Source organism: Chionomys nivalis, chromosome 22, assembly GCF_950005125.1.
Source record: "Chionomys nivalis chromosome 22, mChiNiv1.1, whole genome shotgun sequence".
NCBI classification, from domain to species: domain Eukaryota; kingdom Metazoa; phylum Chordata; class Mammalia; order Rodentia; family Cricetidae; genus Chionomys; species Chionomys nivalis.
Genome location: NC_080107.1, coordinates 32,591,694 through 32,605,601, shown reverse-complemented (window position 1 = coordinate 32,605,601; position 13,908 = coordinate 32,591,694).

The window sequence follows — 13,908 nt, the reverse complement described above, 5'->3', positions numbered from 1 at the left end:
GTGTGCAGCAGAGCTCAGATAAGAGTTAAATGCTTGTCGTCTTTGGAAGTGCCCTCCCTGCCAGTGCTACTTATTATTATGAGTTCCAAAGCATTAAATCTACAGGCCCATCAGCTCACATCTTACAGCCTTGTCTGTCTGTGGACAGGACCCTGTCTGTCTGTTTCCTCTGGTGCACTATTTTGTTTGTACTACTGTAATCATTTTGCTGGCCCAGATCTGTGTGGGTGTGCTGGCAGCTTTACAACGAAGTTACATGGGAACAGAGTTAAGGTTGAATATTTATTAGAAGAAGCCATCTGGCGTCAGGCTGTCTGTACAGGGGGGCTCGTTTCTTTAGTAGGCTCTCCTCTTTCTCTGTAACTCTTCCTCCCTTTCTCTTTCCTGCTCTCTCCCCCCTCCTCCTCATTTCACAGTTCTGAAAAAGTTGAATGTGCCTCTCTGACCCATTAATTTTGTCCTTTACAATTTTGCTCTTAAAAAAAAAAAAACCAAAAAATCCAAAATCCCCAAAACAAAAACAAACATCAGATCAGTCTGTTTCCTTACCTTCCCTTTTTTTAATTTTCCATCCTTTTTCGTTTTTCTTCAGGAGGCAGCTTGTGTCTGGTTTCCAGAATGACCATTCAAAGTCCAGCAGGCAGCAACAGTGGACCACTATGGCCCTACATGTTATCTTAAACACACATTTTTTCTGCTTCTGTTTTTTTTTTATTTTATTTATTTGTTTGTTTTATACTTTTACTTTCACTCAGCAAACTAATATCAAAAGCAGCTCTCTCTGGAGCCAGACTGAAGTCCACAGAAGTAATCACATGCATTCTGAGAGAGTAAGTATTCCTTTTAGTCTTTTACCATTTGCTGAACCTCAGCTGTCTGAAATTGCTTTCTAAATCATCTTCATGACGGTTAACTTTTTCATTTGCCACATTTCTGCGAGTCCGTTGTTCATTTTCCTCCCCTGGGAATGCTCCTGTTTTCTTTTTCCAGCCTCGAAGCTAACTTTCTACCTCTCTAGGCCCCCAGCACATACCGCTTGCGCTGGTCACCCCTGCGCCATGAATACTGTGGTCAACTCCAAGTGTGGTTTACAAGATGCCATTAACACCAGCCTGATTGAGTGATGGCAGTGTTAAAACATGTGTGTGTGTAGCTCACGAGTCCAGGGTGGTAGAAGGTTCATGTTTTGTTGTATCTGAAAATCCACTCAGATGTGGGAACAAGAATTCTGCGAATGCACAGGAGGCCTGTCATTCCTGCTTTGCTCATTGCGAGATGACAGCCCATGTGTGGGTTATCAGTCAAGTTCCCGCAAGCTAACTTCTCCTGTGGTCTGCAATGTGGGAACCTGGCCAGAAAAAATTCCAGGGTGCAGTTGCACTCCAGAGGATTCTGTTGGGTCTGTCGAATCTGTAGTTATGTATTTATCCCGATATTGGAAGGGTGGTAATTTGCTTATCTCATTTCTAATGATGGAGAGAGGTGGGGGGGTTATCACATGATTCAGAGGAAGAAATGAAAAGATTGGTGTCATCTGAAAACATTAAGTAAAGATGGGCTATTAGAAATGACAAGAGTTGATCAAGCTCAGATCAAACTCAGCTCAGTAACCACGGCTTCTGTTCCATTGTAGGAGTGGCTGTGTTTTTATGAACCTGATTTTACATTTTCTCAGGTGGGCTATAGTCTAGTCACTTCAGCAGAGAGCCCTCATTTCAGGCAGTTTCAAATGCCTCATCATTTCTGAATGAGTTTCAGCTCCAGGAGATTTCAGTGCTGGAAGAATTGAAATAAGCTATGAAACTTTATCCCTTCTCAAGGCTCTCCCAAATCTCCAGGGAGCTCTGGCTTCCAGGGTAATGGTAATCGCTCTGCTCACTTAGGGAAGGAAGGTGCCACCTCAGGGGTCACATGACAATACCAGAGAGGTTAAATCAACTTCCAGCCGAGGTTTTACAGATATGTTTGGGACCTTGGAATGATATTACCATATTATTGTGTTTTTACTCTTGTTGCTTTTGGCTCAGGACTGAGGGAACAGACTTGTGTAATAGATTTATCCAGGGAATGTTTCACCTGATCCAAGTAAGATGGGGCCCCAATGTCACCCTGTTAGGGTTTAATGGATAAGAAATGTCTCAGAGAGAAATGTTGTTGGTATTCAGAGACTTATATTTATCTTTAATTTTTGAAAGACTTAGTCAGGAAAAGAAACCAACACAGTATCTCCGGGGAGATGAGCATAGAATGAGAGTAATAGCTATTAAAATAAGAGAGGCATTCCGGGAAATGACTGATCATTTGATGCCGTTTTCCCTTCAGAACTCTGCCAAATTACAGACTTACCTGATTCATATACCACTGGGATGCTTAATTGTGCCTATTTTTAAGAACTTATGCATGCACCTATGTTTTCCTGCAAAGACTTAATTGGATAAAGAAATAGCTTTAACCCTGATGCTCACCCCCATCACTGAGATCTAATTATGAATTAGTCACTCATAAATCATACAGAAAGTAACTGTTTTTTCCTGTTCTAGACACCTCCTTCTAAAAGAAAAATTGCCTCATAGACAACAGCTTTTTTAGGTTTTCTTGAGAGAACAGATTATTTACTGCTCAAGAGAGGTGACTAGTTCTAAGGATTTAAAAATATTACTCAGAAGATCCGCATATCATTTTGTTAAAAGAAATACGTGAATATGACAATGACCAAAAGGTGTTAATTTTATGACTGCAAAACCATTGATTCATTCCCTAACATCTATGCATTGGCTATATGTAAGACACAATGGCATCTTTTGAGGTAGTTTATACAGTCTTCGTCTTTAAAGACCTTACACACAGAGCTTTGAAGAAAGAAATTTTCACTAATGAAAATGAATGGAATTAAGTAACTATTAATTGCAAGAAAGACCAGGAGCTTGTGGTGACCGCCAGGACAGAATGCTCTAGTACAGAAACAGTTACTCCTGCCTATGAGAAGGTTTCTTATGGTTCAGAAATGGCCAATCAGAAGTGGTCCATTCCAATACAGAATATGCACATGGGAGCAAAGGAAAAAGAAGGGCCGGAAATAACCAGGAATTTTTGAGTGTGAAGGAAAAGAACATTTACTTAATTTAAGGCATAGTTGGGTGACATCAAAAAGAGAGGGATAAAACCACATTGGTGGTGTTCAAAGATGAATGTTTTAACTATCAGGATGGAGATGGGAGAAGTACGGTCATAATTACTAGTTCATGGAATCCAACAAAGTTACTAAAGCAAAGGTGCTTGTATCAGAGTTGGAATTAACAAATGAGAAAAGCAAAGCTGTGTAAAGAAAAGAATAATAGACTTTGGATAACTGGGCAGGTACAGAGGAACAAGATGAAGATTCTGACCTGGGCATGCATAAAGATTGTGAGGAAGTAGATAGAACAAGGAGAGTCACACTGGGTAAAGTAAACACTTTGATTTTATATGTGTTGAGTTTGGGGTGTATGGATAATCACTAGGAGGTAATCTAGGATGCAGGTGACCACAGAATGGGAAATTAGAATTCCCAGAAGAAACAACATACCAACACTGGGGGTTGGTTTTTTTTTTTTTTTTTTTTTTTTTTTTTTTTTTTTGTATTTGTTTGACTCATTTTTTTTTTTTTATTAAGTAGTGAGTTGTTTGATTTCCATGAAATTTTAGACTTTCTGTTGCTGTCAATATTGTGTTTCAATCTGTGGTATTCTGTAGGTTTTCTGTTGCTTCTGCTGCTGTCAATAATGTGTTTTAATCAGTGGTGCTCTGTATGCTGTTCACACCTTGATAGGCATCTCCTTCTTTAGGTTAGGGGAACTTTCTTCTATGATTTTGATGAACATATTTTCTATGCTGTTGACTTGGGTTTCTTCTCTTCCTATTATTCTTAGATTTGGTATTTTTATACTGTGCCAGAATTCCTAGATGTTTTATACTAGGAGTTTTTTTAAATATAACATTTTCTTTGACCAATGTCCATTTTTTTCAATCATGTCTTCAATGCCTTAGGGTTTCTTTTCCATTTCTTGTACCTGTTTGTGAGACTTGCTTCCTAGGTTCCTGATTTTTTATTTCTAGGTTTCTCTAAGTTTGAGGTTTGTTTTTCTTAATTGATTTTATCTCAACTTCAAGGCTTTAAATTGTTTTATTTCTTTTTGCAATTAGTGTTTTCATATATTTCTTTTCTTTTCCTTCCTCCCTCCCTCCCTCCCTCCCTCCCTCCCTCCCTCCCTCCCTCCCTCCCTCTTTCTCTCTCTCTCTCTCTCTCTCTCTCTCTCTCTCTCTGTCTTTCTTTCTTTTTTCTGAGACAGGGTTTCTCTGTGTATCTCCAGCTGTCTTGGAACTTGCTCTGTAGACCAGGCTGTCCTCGAACTCACAGAGATCCACCTGCCTCTGTCTCCTTGATTGCTTGGATTAAAGGTGTGTGCCACCATCAACCAGCTTTTCATATATTTCTAAGAGGTATTTATTTATTTCCTCTTCAAGGACCTGTATCACATTCACAAAAACTATTTTTAAGGTCATTGTCTTGTGCTTTAGCTATGCAATCCTTAGAGCCTTCTGTGGTAGGGCTTTTAGGTTCTAGTGGAGACAGATTGTCCTAGCTGTTGTTGTGTTTTGACACTACTGTCTAGGCATCTAGGTGGGCTGTTTTTTTTTGGGTGGGTGTTACATTTCTTGGTTTCTGTTGCTCTTTCTGGTTCTTAGGACATTGTTGGTAGCTGTTCGTTGCCTAGTAGCAAATATCTGGGATCCTGATAGATGTGCCTATTGGCGGTTCCTGATAAAAAGTGTTTCTAGGTATTGGGTGCTGACACTTAAGAATGGAATTGGACTATGAGGGAAAAAGTCTGCGGTGATCCACAAAAGCAGTGTTTTACACCAGAATCTGCTTAGTCCTTTGGAATGGGAGCAGAGAGTGAGGAGAGGCCACAACAAGTAGCCTGCTACAGAGCTGAGGATGCAACTGTGGACTGTGTTTGGAGGACAGGAAGGAGAGTGAAAATCTGAAGCTAGCCTACCTACTTTGCTGAGCTACATGCTTTTCTGGCAGTTTAGGCTTCTGGGTTCCCAGACAATGGACTTTTTAACAGGATGAGTGGCAGAGGTTTGGAGGATATCTGTATAATCTACTAGAGATGGGACATAGAGTAGAGTAAAGCCATATCAGGAGTTCATCTATAGAGATGGGTATGTGATTGGGTGACTGGATTTAGAGAAGAGGAGGGAGAGGTGAAGTTTCTTGACAATTGCTTGGATCACTCGAGTTCTAACTTTAGGATGGATCAATCTATCTTTCAAATAAATAACAGCTGAATGTTATGCCATTGGGGCCTGTGTGGATGAAGTGAGCACAAGACTCTTGAAGGTTATTCCTTACTCCCAGTCCACTTCTGTTTTTCTTTTTCTTTCTTTCTCTGTCATGCAGGTTGCTGGTTGTCATGCATCCAGAAGTTTTTCTTGGCCACATCCTGCTACCTTGATGTTGTATATAATAGTTAACTACAGACTGAAAGTTCTATAATCATGAGCAATAATAAATAATTTCTCCTATAAGCTATTTTCCTCGAGTATTTGCCACAGTCATGGAAAGTTGTTAGATATGCTTTTCCCTCATGTTAAATAATTATCATTTATTTATTTGTTTAGGAAGAATTGAAAATGCATCAAATGCACTGTAAATGCTACCAAACAACCACTATTTCAAAGTATTTAATACACAGTTAAATAAAAATGTATCATTTATCTTTTCATGCCTTTATTATTAGCTCTTTACTTTTCAATAGGCTCATTCTTATCTTGTCTGACCATTATTACTTGATATGCTTGTCAGCTATTTAGGTTACATTATAAATCAGTAATGTGGAAATCTTTTAAAAAACTGCTACATTTTACTAAGATCTATTTACATTTCTAAAAATGTTAGCCTAAAATGTCTGTTATTTCCATCATTATTATAAATAAATATAATTTTTAAAGTTTATTTAAAATGTTTTTTAGTTTTTTCTTTTCTTCTTGTCAATACTCGGCATAGAACCTAGGCCATTACACATGCTGGTCCAGCCCTGCAAACTAAGTTGTGTGTCCAACTCTTCTTTCTTCTTTTCTTTCTTTCTTTCTTTCTTTCTTTCTTTCTTTCTTTCTTTCTTTCTTTTTTTTTTTGAGACAAAAATTTCACCAAGTTGCTCATGCTGGCCTTGAATTCACTCTGTAGCCCAAGCAGATCTTAAAGTTGTGATCCTTCTGTCTCAGCCTTCCAAGTAACTAAGATCATAGGCCTGTGCCACCAGGCCAGCCTTTGTTCTGCTTATCAAAGTCTCTGTCTGTCTTTGTCTGTCAGTCTCTTTTTCTGTCTTTCTCTATGTCTGTCTCTCTTTCTCCCTACTTCCCTTCCCATTTAATTGCATTCTTATTTCGGCGCAGAATTCATGTTTTAAAAACAACTAGACAATTAATAGCAATATGAAATTAAGTGACATTAGGGAAAAAGTGATGTGGGCTGTCACTATAACAGAATCCATAGCCGGGCAGAGGAAAAGATCAGTGCCTGGGGGATATAGACAATGACGCTGTTTTGTTCTTGTCTTGCATTTTCAGACTAGAGTCTAGTACTTGTTTAGAAAGTTCTGGAAATTTGCTAGCAGACTCAATCATCCACTTTTTGAATTTGACACTCTATACACACTAAGGAAGATACCATTTAAACTGTGACTGTACTCAAAGCAGTGGTCAATTCAAAAGACCTTCATGAAACTGTAGTCTGGAATCTACTGTTGGCTCTAGTGGAGTAGGTTTGAATAGGGGTGATGAGAGACCACAGCCAGCCAGACTCCTATGCATTAGTGGGGATGTTTTCATCCTTTGCCTCAAAGCCAAGTCTCCACTGTGCTTCCTAGGTTTGTTGAGTGTGATGTATATACTCATTTTTAGTGCACGTACACATGCAACAGAACCCCCACACTTCAAATATTTCCCATGTTAATTATCTTGGTTTCCATTATAGCCCTTTTGACAAAACATCTAGTAATATTGCCAAAAAAGGCATGTTGAAGATAAGATGTAAGCATTAAAGGGATTTAACTTGATTTCACAACTGCTCAGAGAAAAATCCAAGCTGCTTAAGCCGGGGAGACTCAGACTTAGTGTGTCATTTAAACCAAACCATTTTTGGTATTTTTTTACTTGGTCAAAGAAAATATTTTTGTTTTTCTTGTTTTTTTTTTCCTCTTGTAAGCACTAATTCCTTCAGGCTGTTGCTACTTCACTAAAAAGACAAACAATTTGCTTGAGCAGAGATTTCAGTAAAGAATCAGCAGATACTTTAAGGTCTAATAATGAAAAAGCTCAAGTATTTTATAATGATATATATAATTAAGACTATTTGGAAAAATCAAATAATACTTGTATAATGATGCAATTAAAATTTTTAAATGGGCTTAAACATTAAGACTTGGAAGCTAATTTGATATTTATAACACTTGTTCTATAGGAATAATACTAAAAATTCATTTTGGCAAAATATTAGGGCTCTGTTTTTAATAAAATATGGACATCTTACTGCTTTCAACTTATGCTTATGGATTATGAACTTTTTTGTTTCCTTTGACCTATGTTTCCACCACTTAGAAATACTACAGTCAATTATTTGATAGTAAGTTCAGAGAAAAAACATTTAAATGTTGCAGTTATTTTAAAAATGTGTTACTTTTGCTTTAGATATGACATTGGGAATTCCATATCATCTGTGTGCTAATATAACATTTGCTTTACACCCACGACCTTCCACAGCTTTCAAAACGGTGGCTTATATTTTAACAACGTAAGAGATTTCTACTTTGCAGTGAGAAGAAAGTGCAACTTCTAGTCCTCATCAGGACATCACGTGCTTTTGTCTGTTAGAACCTTACAAAGCATCTGCATCATGACATCACGTGCTTTTGTCTGTTTAGATCCTTACAAAGCGAAAGAAGTAAAAAAATGAAGGACGAGCCTCTTTGACCACAAAGTTGAAAATAAATGTACTGTAAGTAATAAAAGACGCCGGTGGGGGCTCTGAATGCAGCCCATAGGTTACACTTCACAATGCTTGTGCACCTTCGCATCTCGTGTGCAATGAGCGGTCCCGCAGCCTGTTTTGACGTGTGGCTTTTCTATTCCACACGACTTCCAGAAAATCATCAGGGACGGGGCTAATTAATTTATAACGTTGTTTCGTGTTTCTAAACAAGGTACCTCAATAATGAGGTGAAATATTTATGATGAATATAAAACAATGCAAATTTATTTGTTTGCCTGAGAGCTAAGTTGTTATTTATTTAGTATGATCTTTTGAAGGATTCTTTAAACCGCATCGTTGAATGAGGAAGGCTGAGATAAAGATGGGGACAGTACCCTGGGTTGATGGGTCAGAACATACTAGGTTGTAAGACACACAGATGATAGTCATAAACACTTGAAAGAGGTTCTTTGTTTTTCAAGAAAAAGGAACAAACTATTGTGAGTGACTCAGTGATACAATGTGAAAGGAAAGGGCAGGCCACAAATGCACCCCAGAGTGCTTATCCAGGCCCTGATGGAGAACATTTTTTTTTTAATGCACTGGGAGAAATGCAGGAAACTTGCAGTCACACGCTCTGTTTATTAATCAAGCTAGTCATTTTTACACAGTATGTCCTTCATCGGGAAAAGACTCCATTGTTTTTGTTTCTTTTTGAAGCATGTCTAAAAATTTTTACTATTTTATATATAGTTAATTAAAATATAATTACACCATTTCCCCTTTCATCTCCTTTTAAATGCTCTCTCTCCACCTCCTTCTCCCTTCTAAACTGATAGTCTTTTCTCCTTTGATTGTTACATGTATGTTTACATGCATGATAAATCTATAAATACAACCTATGAACTTTCTTGTTTGTGTGTTTATGGTTTCAGTGTTGACCACTTGTATTAGATAACCAGGGACGGCGGGGAAGGGGTTATCTGGAGGAGAGGCTAGTTCTCCTTCTCTTTTTTTTTTTTACTTATTTATTTATTTTTATTCTTTTTTAATTAAAATTTCCACCTGCTCCCCATTTCCCATTTCCCTCCCCTCCTCCCAAATATTGCCCTCCCCCCACTTCCCTCCCCCTATCCCCACTCCTCTTCTCCTCCCCCCACTCCATTCCCCCTCCCTCTCAGTTCTCCTTCTCTTAGCAGTGATTAGCAGCCTGCAGTTCTTGGTCAAGGGCTGTGACAAGCTGAGATTCTCCCGCCCCTTCAGTGCTAACATGTCTGTTGGTATTACTATTGTCCTGGTCCTGTCTACGCACTCATTTCTAGGAGAGACTGTTCCACAGCAGCCTTCCTGGTATTTGGGCTATTTTTCTATTTCGCCTCTTTATTTTTACTTCATATCTGAATAGTGTTATGTACGTGTCCCATATTTTCCGTATCTGTTTATCTGTTGAAAGATATTTAGGTCTCCATATCCCAGCCTTTGTGGCTGAACAAGAATCTGTGGAACAAGATGTTGAGTCCTTTGGGCAGATGCCAAGGAGTGGCATTGCTAGGTCATATGGAAAATGTATTTTTAGTTTGTTGAAGATGCTCCATACTGCTATCTAGAGTGACTGCACCAGTTTGCAGTGCCACCAGGTGTGACGGAGACGTGGTGTCCTTTCCATAAACCTGGCCAGCATTTCTTGTCAGTTATTTTCTTACTGGGGTTAGATGTATGTATTCTCAAAGTTGTTTTGATTCACATTTACCTAATGGCTAAGTATGATGAATGCTTTTTGTGGTGTCTCTCAGTCATTTTCTTTTGAGAACTCTTTGTTCAGATCCCTGGAGAAGGAAGCAGCAGTTGCTAGTTTTTGCACACCCTGGACAATCATTTGTAAGCAGTTGTTCTTGGACTGGAGGAAGGCTTTGCTATGCCTCTGAACCTCATCTGGGAGAAAGCTTCTCCAATTCCTCTTGGTACGAGGCATCAATGTTCTTCACATGGTTGTACCATGTCAACAATATCCATTTACTCATGATTTTACCAGCTCTCCATGGGTTTGGTTTGTTCCTGTTTTTATTTTTTTCTTCCAAATTTTTGAGTTACATCATTAAGACATTTATTTATGTTCTTTTGTATTTTAAAAATGTAGCCACTTAGGGCTATAGCATTCCCTCTTAGAAGCGCTTTTCATGTACCCCAGATGTTTTATTTTATTGAGCTCCAGGAATATTTTTATTTCTTCTTTTAACCCATTGGACATTCAGTAATGAGTTGTTTGTCTACATGAATGTATATACTTAGTAGCATTTTGTTTGTTGTTGACTTTAAGTTTTATTGCCTAAGGATTGGATAGGCTACATGAGACTGCTTCCATTTTCTGTATTAGTATGGTTTGCTTTGTGTCCCAGCATATGGGCTCTCTTAGAGATGTTTCCATGTGCTGAAGATGCTTACTCTTTGGAGTCTGCCTGTAATATTCTGTAGATATTACTTTAAGGTGGTGCCTGTCTTAAGACCAAGATGAGGGTTTCTTGTAGACCACAGATAGATGGATTTTGTTTCTTCATCTGTCCATTCAGCTAGTCTGTATCTTTTACTTTGAGAACTGAAGCCATTAATACTTATAGTATGTCAGTTGCTGTCCTTGCTCAGTTCATGTTTAGGTGATCATGGTGAGGCTATATGGGTGTAGTTTCTGACATACTAGGAGCCATTCTTAGAGAAAATTCCCTGATTGTTTGGCTCATACACTCTTTCCACTCTCTCTTCTATAATACTCACTAAGCCTTACGTTAGGAATTGTTTTGTAGATGAATTCATTTGTACTAGGCTCCACAACTCCGAATTTTGTTTGGTTGTTTTCTGTAATGGTTTTCATCTGTTGCAAAGAGATTTTCCTTGGTGAGAGCTGTGGGTATAAGGATAAATCTTTAGAATGTAGCTAAGGATTACGGTGGCTTAGTAAAGAAGTGGTTGTAGGTTTTCCTCCAAAATCTGACTTTACTAGCCCTGGGGAGATGATGGCTTGGTTTCCAGTATCATGTATGATTTCCCTCTTATTGAGTGGTTCTTAAGTGTGATTGGAGAGCTGTTGCTTACTAAGAATTTGTGCCCAACTGTACCCTGAGGCTTATCCTGTCCTTCTTGCTATTGTTGCGCTTCATAGGCACCATTGCTGGGAAACACTCCTGTTGGCTTCCCTCCTTTGGAAGTTTGAATGGTGCCTTCTGGCACCATGAAAGTTAGTCCATAGGGAGGAAGGAAGCGTTTGCATCATTTCTAGCTCAGGGATTTCTGAGTGCTGTGTTTGAAGGGCATGGTGTCTTCTTCACAGGGATTTACATTTTGCCTCTGGGGGGATTGTGGGGATGGTGGTGGTAACTAAGGGTAATAGTAACAGTCTATAATGTCTTGGGAGTCTTTCAGAAAACCCTGAGCAACAATTCAAAAAAGAATGTCTTATGCTTGATGCCAGGAGTTAGATGGTCTTTGACTCTTGGAGGGAGCATTGTCAGCCTGGATGGGAAAATTTCATTTAAATTGTATATGCTTATTTATGCATAAACTTATTTTAATATAGTTCTTTAGGTAGATAGTTATGATTCCTTTTCTTAATGACTTTTAAAGACATTCTTGCTATTATTTTACCCATCTTCTGCATTTACTTCTCTTCTCTCACTGAGCCCCCTTTCCCACTTTCTAGATCAGATCACAATCTCTTGCTATTTCCTTTGCTGTTGAGTTAACTGGCATTGCAGTTAACTCCAGGATACGCACTCATATCTGATTTGTAGCTAGGAACCTCAGATGTGTGAGAATATACTGTTTGTCTTTCTGGGTCTGGGTTTGCCCACTCAATATGATCTTTCCAAGTTTCACCCATTTAACCACAAAGTTCACAATTACATTTCCTTTACATCTGAATAATGTTCTGTAGTGTATAAATTATCCTTCTTTTAGTTGAAGGGTATTTAGGTTCTTTCCAATCCTTAGTGTCTGTGAATAGAGAAGTAATGAAGGTATCTAAACAAGAACCTGTGGGGTAGGATGTCAAATCCTTTGGAATATGCCAAGGAGTGATATACTTATATCATATGGTAGATTTATTTTTACCATTTTAAAAATTCTTCACACTAATTTTCCTAGTGGCTGTACCAGTGGGCAGGCCCGAAAGAGTGAATGAGGTTTCCCTTTCCCCCATACCTCTCCAGAATTTGTCGTGTTTTGTTGATCTTTGCATTATGGTTGAGGTAAGATGAAATCTCAAAGTTATTTTGGTTTGCATTTCACTAATTGCTAAGGGTGATAAACATGTTAAAAGATATTTATTAGTTGTCTGCCACCTCCACCTGCTTCCTTTGAGAACTCTTTTTTCTGTTCAGGGCCCCAGACTCTGTTTTGAAATGTTTTGTTTTGTTTGGTGGCACAGAATCTTAATTCCAGAGCATGGGAAACAGTGGTATATGGGAATCTCACTGAGTTTCAGAGCAGCCAAGGCTGCAGAATGAGACACTCCAGCCAAAAGAATTGGGTTCAAGGCTCTCTTTGGATACATGGTGAGTTCTGGCTTATATATTCTGGATATCCACTTTCTGTCAGATGTATAACTGGCAAAGATTCTCTTCCACTCTGTACGCTTCCCCTTCACATGGTTGTTTTTTTCTTTAGTTATGCAGGGTTTTTTAGTTCATGAAGTCCCACTTGTTTATTTTTGACCTTAATTTTTCTGTACATGATTTCTTTCTCTCTGTGTTTGTTGTTAGTGTAGAGAAAAGTGATTGATTTGTGCAAGTTGATTCCCTATCTTGTCATATTGCTGATTTTTTTGTTTTTAGGATTTTTTGGTAGTTTTTTTGGTTGTCTAATGGATAAGTATCATGTCACCTGTAAGTAGGGATAACTTGACTTACTCATTTTCTTCCCTCCCTAGTCAGTTCAGAACCTTGTGTAGGATGTAGCACACAATGCCCACATGTTGTTTTTAGCTACGTGGACAATGCAGCCTGGAACATTTCCACTATATCTAAGTTCTACTAAAAAGCATTAATTTAAGAACTTTCATGTTACCTTAAAAATAAGTGTCCTTTGGTGAGATGAAAAAAATTAGCCTAGTTGGCTGGAAAGATATCTCACCAGTACAGTTGCTACACAAGCATGAGAATAAGAATCGGAGACCCCGTAAAGGCAAAAGGAGAGAACTAATTCTACAAAGTTTCCTCCAGCTTCCATGTGAGTCCACTATGCCCCACATCATGAACACACACACACAATCGCTATGATAAAAATATCAAAAACAGGTTTTCCTCATTACACTGTGTAAAACCGATCACACATCAGTTTATATATTTTATATGTTAAATATTATCAATGATTAATTTATTAATTACCACTGCAGTACTGGGAAATCTAATCCTGTAAAAACATGAAGAATACTGACACCGTATCATCTCCCATCTTTTCAGAAGCATAAGGCAGAAGTGATGGCATTTGACTGGTGAGATTTGCGTATTAAAAATGTGACATTTCCGCCTTGATCTGCCTCTCTCTTTTTCTCTTTTCTTTTTGCTCATGAATCACTCACTCTGGGGTCGTGATTTCCTTTGCAATGAGAGCAGTAAGGAGAAGGACACATAGAAAGTTTTGAATGTCTACAACCAGAGACACAGAATATCCCAGGTTCTTTGAGAAGACCTGAGGGTGAGGCAGCAGCATCATCCTCTCCAGCCCTTGTCACAGATAACTGCAGTCCTGACGACAATTCTCATGAAGGACAAATGGGAAGCACCGGTTTAGTCTCTTCCACATCTTAGAGCTCCAGAAACTGAGACAAGTACTTGTGGATTGGAGCCTCTGAATTTTGGGGCAATTTGTTACACATACAGCATTCAATGTCTACTACAATGCAT